At 46.1% G+C, this 15,456-nt stretch overlaps 1 pseudogene; it reads right to left on the bottom strand.

The window, feature by feature from the left end:
- Nucleotides 1–7,709: 7,709 nt before the first annotated feature.
- LOC145509085 (cytochrome b-c1 complex subunit 10 pseudogene) lies at nucleotides 7,710–8,060 on the bottom strand (annotated as a pseudogene).
- Between the last annotated feature and the right edge of the window lie 7,396 nt (nucleotides 8,061–15,456).

Genomic DNA, 15,456 nt, shown 5'->3' with positions numbered 1-15,456 from the left:
CTCCAGGAATGGGATAGCAACCCAAGTCAGGGAGGTCAGAGATAATACAGTAGGGACTGCTTTTCTGTCCTTAACATTATGCCAGTGTTACGCTGGAGTATAGCTGACCTGCAGTGTTGTGTTCAGTGTACAGCCACCCAATTCAGGTATTATTTATCCACGGGATATCCTTTTTTTTTGGATTTTTTGCCATAGAAGGTTGAACAGAGTGCTGAGCATCAGGTCCTTGTGAATTATTTATCTCAGATACACTTTTCTGTGTATACAACGGAGAAAGGAACAAAATAATTGCTGTAGATTATCTCTTAGAGATACAGATGTTCGTGTATAGGTAGTGATACAGATTTTTGTGTATATGTGGAAGGAAGGAAGACAGGAAGAGGATAATCCTTGTGGGTTTTATTACAGATACAGGTTTCTATGTTTATGTTAGTCTAGAGATCCTAATTCATTCTAGGCCCTTCACTTTTTTTTTTTTTCCTGGAACCCTTTGTTTGAATTCTCTGAATCTCTTTTTGGATTATAAATTTGTTGCCTTGTATGTCTTTATTTACTTTGCCTGGAAGGTGCCTCACATATTACAGTCTTCATCTGCCTGACTGACTACCCTTAGTATGTGATCCTTCAAGGTCCATCCCTGTGGCTACCAGTCTCATAATTCCCTAATTTCAGTGGTAGCTTTTTATGAGTGAGAAAAATCCACTGTATGTATATACCACATCTTGTTTGAGCTTTAATCTCTCAGTGGAGATTTTGCTGGTTGTGTGTCTTGGCTATTGGATGTAGTGCTGTAGTGGTGTTCCTTGGGGTGCATGCACCTTTGCCTCAGCGGTTTTCTTGGGATATAGGCCCCAGTGTGGGAATTCAAATCCTAGGCTTTGTTCCCCTTGATAGTTTTTTTTTCACGCGTTCGGAAACTGTCCAGTATACTGACTGCTGCTACAGATAGAGTAGGGGGATTCTTTTGCCCCTAGACCCTCTCCTACCTGTATTGTTTGTAGACTTGTGAGGATGTCTATTGTGACTTGTGGGTTTTGATATCTCATTGTCATTTTGTTGACCTTCCTACAACAATTAGGGATGCTGAGCATCTTGTCCTGTGGTGGACATATGAGTTTTTTTTTTCTTAAAAGGTTTGAGCAAAAGTTACCTTTGGCAATTGGCTTCCTGAAAGTCAGTTGTATTTGGGATATATTTCTGCAATTCCCATCCCAGGACGTTAATTACCCGAGGGTAGCAGTCATTAACAGAACCCCAGGCCTTGTGAATCAGAGGTGGCAATGAGCACTGCTGGTCATATTGTAGTTACAGAGAATGTCCACAAGGGGCAGCACTTTTCCATGCCCACCTCTGTTCCCAGGTAGCTCAGTTGATAAAGAATCCACCTGCAATGCTGGAGACACCGGTTTGATTCCTGGGGTGGGGAAGATGCACTGGAAAAGGGATAGGCTACCCACTCCAGTATTTTTTGGCTTCCCTTATGGCTCAGCTGATAAAGAATTCGCCTGCAATGCGGGAGACCGGGGTTCGATCCCTGGGTTGGGAAGATCCCCTGGAGAAGGGAAAGGCTACCCACTTCAGTATTCTGGCCTAGAGAATTCCATGGACTGTATAGCACGACTGAGCAACTTTCAAATCTTAAAAAAAAATCTGTTTCCTGGGGCAACCAAAGCCTTAGGGAAAGTATGCTTCCTATCACTGTGAATAGAGTGGAGGGTGCCTGAGCAAACACTAAACAGCTTGAATCTCACTACTTTTCCCCCCTAAAGCGTCACACAAACACCCTGTCCAGACTAATCCCTTCCAGACCCATTGCACCCTGCTGAATGTGCTGAGGTGCTAGGAGGCTGCACTTTCAGGTAAGAGGCTTGAGCTGGAACCGCAGCACCAGAAGAGGTCGTAGCTAGCTGAATCTTGCCTTCAAATTTCTCCAGGCTTTGATGCCACGTAGGACTCTTGTCACAACCAGATCATAGCAGACAGTGGATCTTTAAAAAGGGTCAGTGAATGGAGAAGGAAATGGCAACCCACTCCAGTATTCTTGCCTGGAAAAGTCCATGGACAGAGGAGCCTGGTGGGCTGCAGTCCATGGGGTTGCATGACTGAGCATGCATGCATGAGGGTGGAGGGAGATGGGTTGGTAGCAATAAACTGGTAGAACTAAAAAAAAAGGGGGTCAATGAAGGGCATCGTGCCAGGCTCTATCAACCCCACCCCAGCCCAGCAGTAGGACCTAAGCCTGCTCAGCTTCCAGGCATGGGATAGCATCCCAAGTCAGATTTCAGAGATAATAAAATAGGCACTGATTTTCTTTCCTTTTATTTAACATCATGCAGTATAGACAAAATACAATGTAGTGATTGTTGTCTGTATATAGCCACCCTAATTGGGGTATTACGAATCTATGGAGTATCTCGATTCTTTTTTTTTTCCATAAATTTTCTATCAGAGTGTTGAGCATCAGCTGTCTGTGTATATGAGGAAGTTCAGTTCAGTTCAGTTGCGTCCGACTCTTTGCAACCCCATGGACTGCAGCACGCCAGGCTTCCCTGTCCATCACCAACTCCCGGAGCTTGCTCAAACTCATGTCCATCAAGTCACTGATGCCATCCAGCCATCTCATCCTCTGTCATGCCCTTCTCCTCTTGCCTTCAATCTTTCCCAGCATCAGAGTCTTTTCCAATGAGTTAGTTTTTCTCATCAGGTGGCCAAAGTATTGGAGCCTCAGTATGAGGAAGGAAGGAGATAAACATTGCAGATTATCTCTCAGAGATACAGGTATCTATATATACATGACAGACAGGCAGGAAGGAAGAAAGGAAGGAAGCAGATAATCCTTTGTTGTTGTTAGTAGCTCAGTCGAATCTGACTCTTTGCGACCCCATGGACTGCAGCATGCCAGCTTTCCCTGTCGTTCACTATACCAGAAACGCTGATTTTTTTCAAACAAAAGATTAAAAAATAAAAAGAAAGAGTTTATTGTCTTGGAAAAATAGAACAAGTCTCTTTGGCAAACAGTAGGCCAAACAGCAACAACAAGGTCGTGGAGTAGGATGTACGCTCATCTTCTCCTGTGAGAACTCCAAAATTGCAACTCACTGCTGAGCAACCATCAACAGGAGAATGTTGGATCCCACCAAAAAAAGATACCCTGTGTCCGACGGCAAAGGAGAAGCCCCAGCAAGATGCAGGAGGGGCGAAATCGCATTTAGAATCAAACCCCATACCCACCAGAGACACTCATCAGAGGGCTATGTGTTCATGCTCATCAAGTAGGTAACTTCTTCCATTCGGTGGGGGTTTTAGCATCTGTATAACAACCCAGGGAGTATGCATCAGATACCATTACCTCTGTACTTCAGAGAGGAGCTACAGCAGAGGATACCGGATGCGGTCTGTCTGGGAAGGCCCTATAGGCTCCTGCTGTATTACACCAGGTGTCTGGGCTCAGCAGCCAGGGAAGATGGGGCTCCCTCCTGGGTGTGGGGAGCAGCAGGATCACAGTCCCCTGAGGGGCCTGTTAGCCCCCAAGGTGAAATGGTGAAGCAGTGGATAGACAGATGCATCTGGTCTGGGAGAGGGATCCAGGCTGGAAATGTCACTGGAATCATCATCGGGAGAAAGAGGAAAGGCCGGGGTCGGTGGGGCGGTGGGGAGCAGGTGGGTCACAGCCAACCCTATGCAAGTGATGGTGGTCCTGTTGGAAGCAACTCAGAGCTGGAAGGACTGGCCCTCAGGAGCACAGCTTCATTCTCTGGTTCTTTTGTAAAACACTGTGTCAGAGTTTGAGACACCCTCAGGAGACTTCTGACCCCAGTGCTGCTGTGGCTTCATCAAAGGGTCTCAGGCCACGCCCATATCCCCACTGGGGATGAAGCCCATCAGGGCACCAGGGAACCCCAGGGCACAGAAGACTTCAGGGAACCCCTGCCCTCAGAACTGGTCTCCCTTCTTCCAACCAGCTGCTGGTCAGAGGCCTGCATTCTCCCATCCTGATTCCACCCCCAGAGCCTGAGGAGTACTCCCGTGTATAGATGGACCACTCAGTCTTCCTGTTCCTGTTGCTGGACACTTTGGTGGACTCTATGTCTTGGCTATCGTAGATAGTGCTTCCCTGAAAACAGGGTGCACGTATCATTTCAAATTGTGATGTTCTCTAGATCTGAGCCCAGAAGTGGGGTTGCAGGATCCCATGGCTCCTCTGTGTTTACTTTTTTCAGGAATCTCCATGTTGTTTTCCAATGTGGCTGCACCCTTGTGCATCCCCAGAGTGTAGGGAGGATTCCACTTTCTCTATATCCTCTGCAGCATTTATTCTTTGGAGATCTTTCTGATGATGGCCATTCTGACTGGCGGCGGCGGGGGGGGGGGGGTGTCATTCCTCAGTGTAGGTTTGATTTGCATTGATTTAATAATGAGTGGGTCTTCCCTGGTGTGGCTCAGGAGTCAAGAATCTGCCTGCAGTGCAGGAGATGCAGATTTGATCCCTGAGACAGGGCGATCCCCTGGAGAAGGAAATGGCAACCCACTCCAGTATTCTTTCCTGGAAAATTCCAAGGACAGAGGAGACTGGAAGGCTACAGTCCATGGGTTGCAAAGAGTCGGACATGACTGAGCAACTGAGCACAGTAATGAGTGAGGGGGGTGTCTTTCCAGGTGCTTGACTCATGTATAGCTAGACATATACCTGTTCTTTTTCAGGTTCTCTTCCCATATAAATTATTATGGAGTGTTGAGAAGGGTTTCTTGCGCTATGCAGTGGGTCCTTGCGGGTGATTTTATAAAGAGTAGTGTGTTAATCTGAACCAGCTCATTTCTCACTGCCCTCCTCTTCTCCTTTTTGGGAACCATACGTTTCTTCTTGAGAACCATAAGTATGTGAGGCCATTTCTCTTTGGTAAAGAAGTTCATCTGTCTCCATTTTTAGATTGCGCCTAGAAGTGATACCATATGATTCTTGTCTTGCCCTGTCTCCCCTACTTCACTTAGAATGAGCACCTCTACTTTCCTCCTTGTGGATGGAAATGTCATTATTTGATCCTTTTTAATGACTGAGTAACATTGTACTGTGTCTAGGTACCCCGTCTTCTTTATCCATTCATCTGTGTCCTGCACTTGGTTTGTTTCCACGTCTTGTTTGCGGTACCTAGTACAGCTGTGATCATAGGGCTGCAGGTATCTTTTCAAATTTTGGTTTTCTCCATATCTACACCCAGGTGTGGGATTGTTGGATCCTATGGTACTTCTATATTTAGTTTTTTTTAAAAGAAACTTCATACTCTTTGGGCTTCCTTTGTGGCTCAGCTGGTAAAGAATCCGCCTGCAATGCGGGAGACCTGGGTTCAATACCTGGGTTGGGAAGATCCCCTAGAGAAGGGAAAGGCTACCCACTCTAGTATTCTGGCCTGGAGAATTCCATGGACTGTATAGTCCATGGGGTCGAAAAGAGTCAGATGCAACTGAGCGACTTTCACTTTCACCTTCATACTCTTTGCCTAATGGATATACCAATTTACATTCCCACCAAGAGTGCAGGGAAGTTCTCTTCTCTTCACATCCTCTGCAACATGTTTGTTGGAGATTCTCTGAGATGGCCATTCTGACTGGTGTGAGATGATAGCTCATTGGACTTTTGATTTGCCTTCCTCTAATAATTAGTGATGCTGAGCATCTATTTAAGTGCTTAATGATCATGAGTATGCCTTCTTCATAGAATGTCCATTGAGATCTTTGTTTCATTTCCTAGTTTTGGTTCATTTTATTTTTGATATTGAGCTTCTTGAGCTGTTTGTATGTTTTGGAGATGAATTCTTTGTGGGGATCTTTGTTTTGAAATATATTTTTTTCCCTATTCTGAGTGTGTTTTTCTTTAATCTAGGGTTTCCTTTGCTGTGAAAATGGTGCTAAGGTTAATTATGTCCCTTTGGCTTATTTTTTTCCTTTTTCATATTTTCTCATTATGGTTTATTATAAGGTAATGAATATAGTTCCCTGTGCTATACAGTAGGTCCTTGTTTATCCATTTCACATATAGTAGTGTGTGTGTGTCAATCCCAAACTCTTAATGTCTTCCTCCCTCCCCCTCTTTCCCTTTTGGCAACCACAAAGTTTGTTCTCCGTGTCTGTGAGCCTATTTCTGTAATAAGTTCATTTGTATCATCTGTTAAAGACTCCAACATAAGCAATACCATATGATATTTGTATTTCTCTGTCTTGTTTATTTTACTTAGTATGAAAATCTCTAGGCCCATCCATGTTGCTTCAAATGGCAATACTTCATCCTTTTTATGGTTGAGTAATATTCCACTGTGTATATATACCACATTATCCATTCATCTGTTGATGGACATGTAGGTTGCTTCCATGTCTTGGCTATTGTGAATAGTACTGCTATGAACAGTGGGATCCATGTATCTTTTCATCTTTTCCAGATATATGCCCAGGAGTGGGACTGCAGGATCACATGGTAGTTTCACTTTTAGTTTCTTAAGGATCCTCCATACCATTCTCCACCATGGCTGAACCAATTCACATTCCCACCGTCAGTGTGGGAGGGTTGCCTTTTCTCCACACCTCTCCAGCAGTTATTATCTGTAGACTTTTTAATGATGAAGCTGTGTTCCTTCTAAAGTGCCCTGGCCTCCAGGAAATAAACAGTAGGTGAAAAAGGCTGGTGCAGAAAAGTATGTAGCACACTCCACTCTTTGTGTTAAAACGTGTAAAGCTGCTGTGGACTGAAAGTATGTGTCAGTATGTCTCCCTGAAATGTGTGTGTATATTGACACCCCAACCCCCCAGTGTGGCTGCATTTGCAGACGGGCCCCCAAGAACACCATCAAGGTTAAATGAGGTCAAAAGGGTGCAGCCCTGATCCCCTAGAAGCAGCGAGTCCGAAGAGTCCCCAGAGAGTTTCCCTGCTCTCAGATCAAGGAAAGACTACATGAGGACATGGTGAGGAGGTGGCTGAACCAGGAACCAAGCCTGTCAGAAGCAAGCTCAGGCTCCAGCCTCCAGAAGCAGGAGAGGCTCACTGTAGCCTCGGCGGCTGGGCCTCTGTTCTGTGGTGGCAGCCCAGGCAGAGTCATGAGGTGGCTGTTTTCACAGAGAGGATGTTTCTAGCCTCCTCTGGGACTTGGCAGGTGTTACACAGTCCATCCTCCTGCACCTGCTCATGTCCGTATCTGTGCCTATACAGATAGGTTCTCAGGTGCCTCCCTTCAAGACACAGAGCCTAGTTCTCCCTCTGAATGAGATGTGGAGGAGATGGCCTGAGACTTCTGAGTGGCTTGTAAAAGGCAACTCCCCCAACCTCGCCCACCATGTAGTAAGGAGGCTCAAGTCACACCTGAGAGGTCCACATGGCAAGGAGCCACATGAGGGGGCCTCATGGAAGCCCCAACACCTGCCCACCCCCACCCCCACCATGAAGCTGATGCCTCTGCTGCAACTTCGTGAGGGACCCTCAGCCAGCACCCCTCAGACAGATCACTCTCAAACTCTCACAGTGAGGTAATGTTTGTCCTAAGCCACCAAGTCAGGAGTAACGTGTTTAGGCAGCAAGAGATAAAAACACCATGCAAGTATCACCCACCACCCATCTGAAATGATCAAACCATGTCTGCCAGCCCCTGGGAGCCCCGGACCTGCGCTGGCGCCGAAGGGACCCCCAGGTCACCGCACCCCGGCATGAGCACGTGCAGGCGGGCAGGTTTCAGAGCGAGGTTTAATGCCACGTGTGTCCACACATGAAAGCTATTTCCACCAAAAGAGGAAATGAACTCGTGCCAGGGACTTCCTAGAGTCCATCCAGAGAGCCTGGGCCGTTCCAGATGCAGATGGCAGGAGGCAGCACAGCAGACACCACAGGGGCCTGAGGAGGTGAGTTTAATTAGTCATCCCTCTTGAACTTGCCGTTGATATTCGGGCACCCAGTCCAGAATCAGCCACCAGTCAGTGGCCCATACCAGCCGCACGGCGCCCATGGTACCCCACGTGCTTGCTGGGGGGACCCAGTTTCTGGCCAGCCGGTGGTAGCGTGGGCCCAGGAACCTGGTCAACATCGTGGCACCATCCCAGCTCAGAGTGTCCCTTTGGCTCATTTTTGTCTCATTTTTTGTTACTCTAAGATGTGGATCCAAAATGAACTTGCTGCGATCTACAACAGCATTTTCTGCCTATATTTTCCTCAAGGGTTTTAGAGTGTCCATCCTCATACTGAGATCTGTAAATTATTTAGAGTTTACTTTTGTGTATGGTGTTAGGGAGTGAGAAATGGACTATTTCCTGCTCTATCAATAAACAAGGATGTCAACAGTTCAGTTCAATTGCTCAGTCGTGTCCAACTCAGCACATCAACAGTTCAATTGCTCAACACGTGTTCAGTGGACTGCAGCACACCTTCCTTGTCCAAGCTCCCGGAGCTTGCTCAAACTCATGTCCATTGAGTTGGTGATGCCATCCAACCATCACATCCTCTGTTGTCCCCTTGATTGAAAGATGCATTCAATCTTTCCCAGCATCAGGGTCTTTTCCAATGAGTCCATTCTTCGCATCAGATGGCCAAAGTATTGGAGTTTCAGCTTCAACATCAGTCCTACCAATGAACATCCAGGCTGATCTCCTTTAGGATGGACTGGTTGGATCTCCTTGCAGTCCAAGGGACTCTCAAGGGTCTTCTCCACCACCACAGTTCAAAAGCATCAATTCTTCGGTGTTCAGCTTTCTTTATGGTCCAACTCTCACATCCATACATGACTACTGGAAAAACCATAATTTTGACTAGACAGACCTTTGTCAGCAAAGTAATGTCTCTGCTTTTTAATATGCTGTCTAGGTTGCTTTTCTTCCAGGGAGCAAGCGTCTTTTAATTTCATGGCTGCAGTCACCATCTGCAGTGATTTTTGTGCCCCCCAAAAATAAAGTCTGTCATATTTCCATTATTTCCCCATCTATTTGCCATGAAGTGATGGGACCAGATGCCATGATCTTAGGTTTTGAATGTTAAATTTTAAGCCAGCTTTTTCACTCTCCTCTTTCACTTTCATCAAGAGGCTCTTTAGTTCTTCTCTTTCTGCCATAAGGGTGATACCATCTGCGTATGTAAGGTTATTGATATTTCTCCCAGCAATCTTGATTCCAGCTTCTGCTTCATCCAGCTGGCATTTTGCAGATGTCTGCATAGAAGTTCAATAAGCAGAGTGACAACATACAGCCTTGACGTACTCCTTTCCCAATTTGGAACCAGTCCATTGTTCCATGTCCAGTTCTAACTGTTGTTTCTTGACCTGCATATAGATTTCTCAGGAGGCAGATAAGGTGGTCTGGTATTCCCATCTCTTTCAGAATTTTCCTCAGCTTGTTGTGATCCACACAGTCAAAGGCTTTGGCATAGTCAATGAAGCAGAAGTAGATGTTTTTCTGGAACTCTCTTGCTTTTTTTATGATCCAACAGATGTTGCCCATTTGATCTCTGGTTCCTCTCCTTTTTCTAAATCCTGTTTGAACATCTGGAAGTTCTCAGTTCACGTACTATTGAAGCCTTGCTTGTAGAATTTTGAGCATTACTTTGCTAGCGTGTGAGATGAGTGCAATTGTGTGGTAGTTTGAACATTCTTTGGCATTGCCTTTCATTGGGATTGGAATGAAAACTGACCTTTTCAAGTCTTGTGGCCACTGCTGAGTTTTCTAAATTTGCTGGCATATTGAGTGCAGCACTTTCACAGCATCTTTTAGGCAATGCCAAAGGATATCATAGTCATCAGCAATTGCAGCCCTCCAGTGTGAGCTGGTGAGCCCTCAGGGAACTCAGGAAGGAAAAGAATATCTGCTCTCTAGCAGCCATCAGACTGCACATACTCCCTAAGGTGAGCCCTGAGGAAAGGAAGCTCAGGATGTGAAAACAGGATGCTGGTCCCAGATAGGTGAGGTGCATATGAAAGGAATGATTTCAGTGAGCCTGACTCTTGCATCTTCCCATACACAGAAAAGCACTAAATTCCCTGACTGAGGATATCTGGTTTTCTTTAACAATACTCTCTCTCGATAGTCAGACTACTTGCCCTTTGTTACAAAGTTCTATGTAACCTGGCTCCTTCCCTCACCTCCTGGGAGCAGTTCTCTCAGGGTTATTTGAGAAGGTGTCTCCTGCGCTAGTCCTAAAAATTCCCACCGAATCAAACATGACTCTCAACTTTTAGGTTGTGAATATTTTTTAAGTCGACAGGAATACTGTAATTTCATTCCCATTTTCATTGTTTAAGGCGCCTCCACACTGTCTCCATGGGCTTCCCAAGTGGCTCTAGTGGTAAAGAACCCACCTGCCAATGCAGGAAACATAAGAGATGCAGGTTTGATCCCTAGGTGGGGAAGATCCCCTGGAGGAGGACATGGCTACCCACTCCAGTACTCTTGCCTGAAGAATCCCATGGACAGAGGAGTCTGGCAGGTTACAGACCACAGAGTCAAAAAGAGTCGGACACAACTGAAATGACTTAGCACACATGCATACTGTCTCCACAGCGGCTGTTCCCAATTGACATTCCAGCATCGATGGAGGAGGGTTCTCGTTTCTCCACACCCGCTCCAGCCTTGGTTCTTTGTAGAGTGTTTGACAATGGTCATTCTGACTGGTATGAGGTGATACCTCCTTGTAGTTTTGATTTGGAGTTCTCTAATATTTAGCAAAGTTGACAGCATTTCCTGTGATTTTTTTTTAAAGAGTATGAGTGAAACATCTTGCAATTGACTCTTGAATGTCTGCCCTGTGTTTTGATGAACACTGCTAGAACATTCCTTGAAGGCGGGTGTTGTTTATTCACAACTGCTCGGGCCTTCTGAATATTAAGTGTCCATCAGCACAGCTTTGTTATGGCCACAAGGAGGCAGCATTTCTTCACGCCTCCTTTTTTTCTTTTCTTTCTGTGCAATTTCATTTTGACCTTATGTTGGAATAGAGTTGATTTCCAATGTTGTGTCAGTTCAGTTCAGTTCAGTCGCTCAGTCGTGTCCAACTCTTTGCAACCCGATGAACCGCAGCACTCCAGGCCTCCCTGTCCATCACCAACTCCTGGAGTCCACCCAAACCCATGTCCATTGAGTCGGTGATGCCATCCAACCATCTCATCCTCTGTCATCCCCTTCTCCTGCCCTCAATCTTTCCCAGCATCAGGGTCTTTTCCAAAGAGTCAGCTCCTCGCATCAGGTGGCCAAAGTATTGGAGTTTCAGCTCCAACATCAGTCCTTCCAATGAACACCCAGGACTTATCTCCTTTAAGATGGACAGGTTGGATCTCCTTGCAGCCCAAGGGACTCTCAAGAGTCTTCTCCAACACCACAGTTCAAAAGCATCAATTCTTCGGTGCTCAGCTTTCTTTATAGTCCAACTCTCACATCCATACATGACCACTGGAAAAACCATAGCCTTGACTAGACAGACCTTTGTTGACAAAGTAATGTCTCTTTGTCCTGTACAATGTTGTGTACAGGAAGTTAATTCAGTTATGCATAAATACATACCTATTCTTTTTCAGCTTCTTTTTCCCATATACAGAAGATCCTAAAAAGTACTGAGAAGCTAGAGTCAGAGAAGGGAATAAAAATGCAGCAAGAGTTGGTGGAGGTGTTGGAAAAGTGAAAGTGAAGTCGCTAAGTCATGTCTGACTCTTTGCGACCCCATGGACTGTAGCATACCAGGGTCCTCCGTCCATGGTATTTTCCAGGCAAGAGTACTGGAGTGGGGTGCCATTTCCTTCTCCACGGGATCTTCTCGACCCAGGGATCAAACCCGGGTCTCCCACATTGTAGGCAGATGCTTTTACCATCTGAGCCATGAGGGAAGTTGCATGTGTTGGAAACTAATGCAAAATCCAAGAAATGTAATCCTGTAGAAGCAGGGCTCTACAAATTTAAAGCACAAAAACTGGATTCCAGAATGCCTTACAGGGGGTACATTTTCCCCCAAGAAACTGCCAGAGAAGCCACCCACCGTTCCTATTGGCTTTGATTTTGAAATGGAGAACAGAACCAAACAGCGAAAAGCAAAGAGGGTATTGGAGGATAAACACTTTAAATTTATGCAAAGCCTTGCCCTTATCTATCTTGTTAGGTGTTGTGGGTGTCCCTGAAAAGAAAGAAATTCCACTCACTATCCCAGGACTCCTGCCTTTGTTCGGAGGAAGAGAACCCAAAACCCACTCAAGAAGATGAGGATGAGGAGAAGCCAGGAGTGATAAGAGGTCAATAATTACCCCATGACGGAGTACCTGTTAAGCCCAAAATCCCGGTGAGGAGAACTGTGGAAATACTCCCTTTCTCTTTTGATTCAAAAAAGTTACTTACAGAAGGAGAAGAAAATAAAACAACTGCAGAAAGGGGAGTTGCCTAAGTTCTAGGCGCTTCCTTCACCTCATTTTCCTACCATTAACCTGCAGGAGAAGAAGATGAAGGACACACTCAGGTTGAGCCTTCTGCTTGGAGCCTGGCAGAAGAGGTGCCTGAGGGCACAGACTCGAGTTCTCTCCGTGCCCTGGTGACAAGAAGGCTCCTCCTGGTGTGATGGAAAGAGCAGCTCTGGTTCCTGGACGGTGTCTGTAGCCGAGTCTAGCAGTGGAGTCGGCTGGAGAACTGGGTGGTACCCACGTAGTCAAGGGCCGCTCACTTACAGTAATTTGTGTGGCTTCCATCCTCCTCCTCTTTTTTACATATGTCAGAATATATAGTTGATTTAGTTTGTAATTTATTCACTTGAAGTATAATTTTTGCTGCTTTTATCCTTCCCTCCTTATATTTAAATTTAAAAATATAGATACTATTGATTTAGTTCATAGTTTATGTCTGATTCTTTCCTCTTCTCCATGCAAAATGAATTTAGAATTAAGGAGCCCTTTGCTCTGAGGAGGGAGTCTCATTATGCACCTGATGAGGAAGAGACTTGACTGATATGTCCCTCGCTGAGGCTGTCTGCCAACTTCAAGCAGAGCTGCTGTTCAGGCACCTTCTTCCCTTGTTGGGAACGCTGAGCAGAATGTGCTTTAAGTCTTCCTGTGACCTGGGCTGGAATCAATATGTTTGTCTTACTAAAAATTTAAAAAGGCCTTTCCATACTCTTCTCAAAAGTGATTCTTAGCATTTACATCTCAGCAGCACCGTAAGTGTTCACAAGGAGACGTGATTTCTTCACACCCTACTCCTGTTAACCAGAATAACCAGAGCCTTAGGGTTTCTCCCAGTACGTGGGTTCTTCTGGCACATGCCCGAAGCCTATCTCATTAATCCTTGTTGTTGTTGTTTTTTTAAAGAAACTTAATGTTTACTTCTTTTGGAGGATAGCTGACTTACAATGTTGTGTTTGTAGGTGTAGAGATTCTTCATCAGTTATCCCCATACACCTATTGATTCATTTTTGTTTTCTTCCACATACACGTTATTATAGAGTGTGTAGTACACTACCCTTTCTAAAGGAGGTCCGTGTTGATTCTATATTCTGTATGTATTTGTGAGTGTAAATTAATCCCAACCTCCTAATTTATCCCTTCCACCCACTACTCCCCTTCAGTAACCATGTCTGTTTCCTAAGACTGTGTGTGTATTTCACTTTTATAAAATAGCTCACTGATATCAGTTTCACCTTCTGAAGTATTCCACTTACTATGATTGTTCTAGATTAATCTATGGTTGTTCTAGATTATTCCTGTAAATGGAATATTTATTTTTTCATGGCTGAATCATATTCCATTCTGTGCATATATGACTTTTTTATTCATTCACCTGTCCATGTACATTTTGGTTGCTTTCGTGTCTCAGCTGTTGTAAATGCTACTGCAGTGCATTCTTGTTGTTGTTCAGTCCTTACTTCTATCTTGAAAAACCAAGACAGTCCCCATGAGGCAGGCAGTCCCCATTCCCCTCCCTCAGCCCCTGGCACCTACTATCCTGTTTTCCGAGTCTAGGGCGCCGACTGCTCTAGGGACCTTCTATGAGTGGGCTCACACATCATTTGTTCTTCTGTGTCTGGCTTATGTCACTGAGCATAATGCCCTTAGGCTTCATCCAGGCTGTAGCCTGTGTTGCAACTGCCTTCCTTTCATGCTGGACAATGTTCATGGTCTGCTTGTCCGTTTTTCTCTCGAGGGAAACGTGGAATATCTACATTCATCTCTCAAGTCTTATAATGTTTGTGGAACAACTTCAGAAAGTCCCATGACCCAAAAGTCATTCATCATTAGCTACTTTATAAACTTTTTTATTTTGAAATCCATCAAAGCTCAGAAGAAGGGAAGAATGTAGGTGAGCTTCACCTGTGTTTAGGGTATTCATTTTATTCCTGGTGTATGCTTTGCGTGTGCGTGCGCCTGTTTGCGGACATGTGCTGTACGTGTGCACGGTGTGTGTAGGTGCGAAGCGGCATATGTGTGGGGGGTGGGGGGCGGGGAGCTGGTAATGGGTCACGGGCTGGGGACTTGGGGCCCGAAGTGGGCAGGCGGGTGCAGGTGCGAGCTCCCCGTGGGTTCTCTGGCTCTGATGGAGTCTATGTCCCACCTCTTTCCTCATTCCCGCTTGGACGCAGCGCGGTGCCCTGTGGGCGTCAGCTCCGGCACGAAGTCACCTACCAGGCGCCTAGGAGGTGTCAGACCCTCTTCCCCCCACCCTGCGGGGAAGCAGGACCTGAGCGCACTCCACCCCTAATTGACCATCAGGATAGTCGGACCCGCTCTCCCCGCCCGACCCTGCAGGACTGTCCTTCCTGGGGGCATGGCGCAGCGCCTCCTGCTGGAAGCCTGGGACGCTGCAGCCGGGCCACTTCCCGTCCGTCCTTGCAGGACACTGGCTCTCCCCTGGGCCCTGACCACCACGTGGCCGCAGAACCTGGTCACAGTTTTGTTCTGCCCGTTGAAATTTTTAGTGACAAAGCTTTTGTTCCATTTCCTGATGTGGATGAAGTGTGGAGCCCAGTGATGATTTCTTCTTCAAGAAAGGTACATCCTAGTTCCCACACGCGGGTGAGCCCCCTGTCCAACGATGAGAGACCCCAAGTGTGCCTCCTGGGAGCACAGCCCTAAGCTACTTTGAACCTGACCAAGTTCTGTCTACATGGTAGATTCAGACCTCTCCAAGTCCTGTCTACACTGATTATGTTTAGATAAGACCATGTGCATCTGCAATGAGAACATTTACACCTGACCCTGTTCTCTGTGCAGTAGGACATGAAGACCTGGGTAGAGACCCGGCCTGGCCTCTGTCCTGGGAAACTTCGTGCCTGCGTCTGAATGTCAGTGCTCAGATGTCTGGGGTCTGGAGCTGAGGTGGGTTTCCCTGAGTGGGATTCCATGGCCCTCCCAGGGGTCAGTGCTGAGGTAGGGCTCTTAGTCTTTCCCTCTGACAAGTTCACCTTCCCTGGGGCTCATCGAGACACCTCAGGTAGGCTACCTGGCTGTTGTTGTTCAGTCTCTAAGTCATGTC

This window comes from Giraffa tippelskirchi, chromosome 6 (assembly GCF_054371585.1).
Source record: "Giraffa tippelskirchi isolate mGirTip1 chromosome 6, T2T-mGirTip1v1.2.pri, whole genome shotgun sequence".
In the NCBI taxonomy this organism is placed as follows: Eukaryota; Metazoa; Chordata; class Mammalia; order Artiodactyla; family Giraffidae; genus Giraffa; species Giraffa tippelskirchi.
Note: the sequence above shows the minus strand (reverse complement) of the source record. Positions and strands in the feature narration are given on the sequence as shown.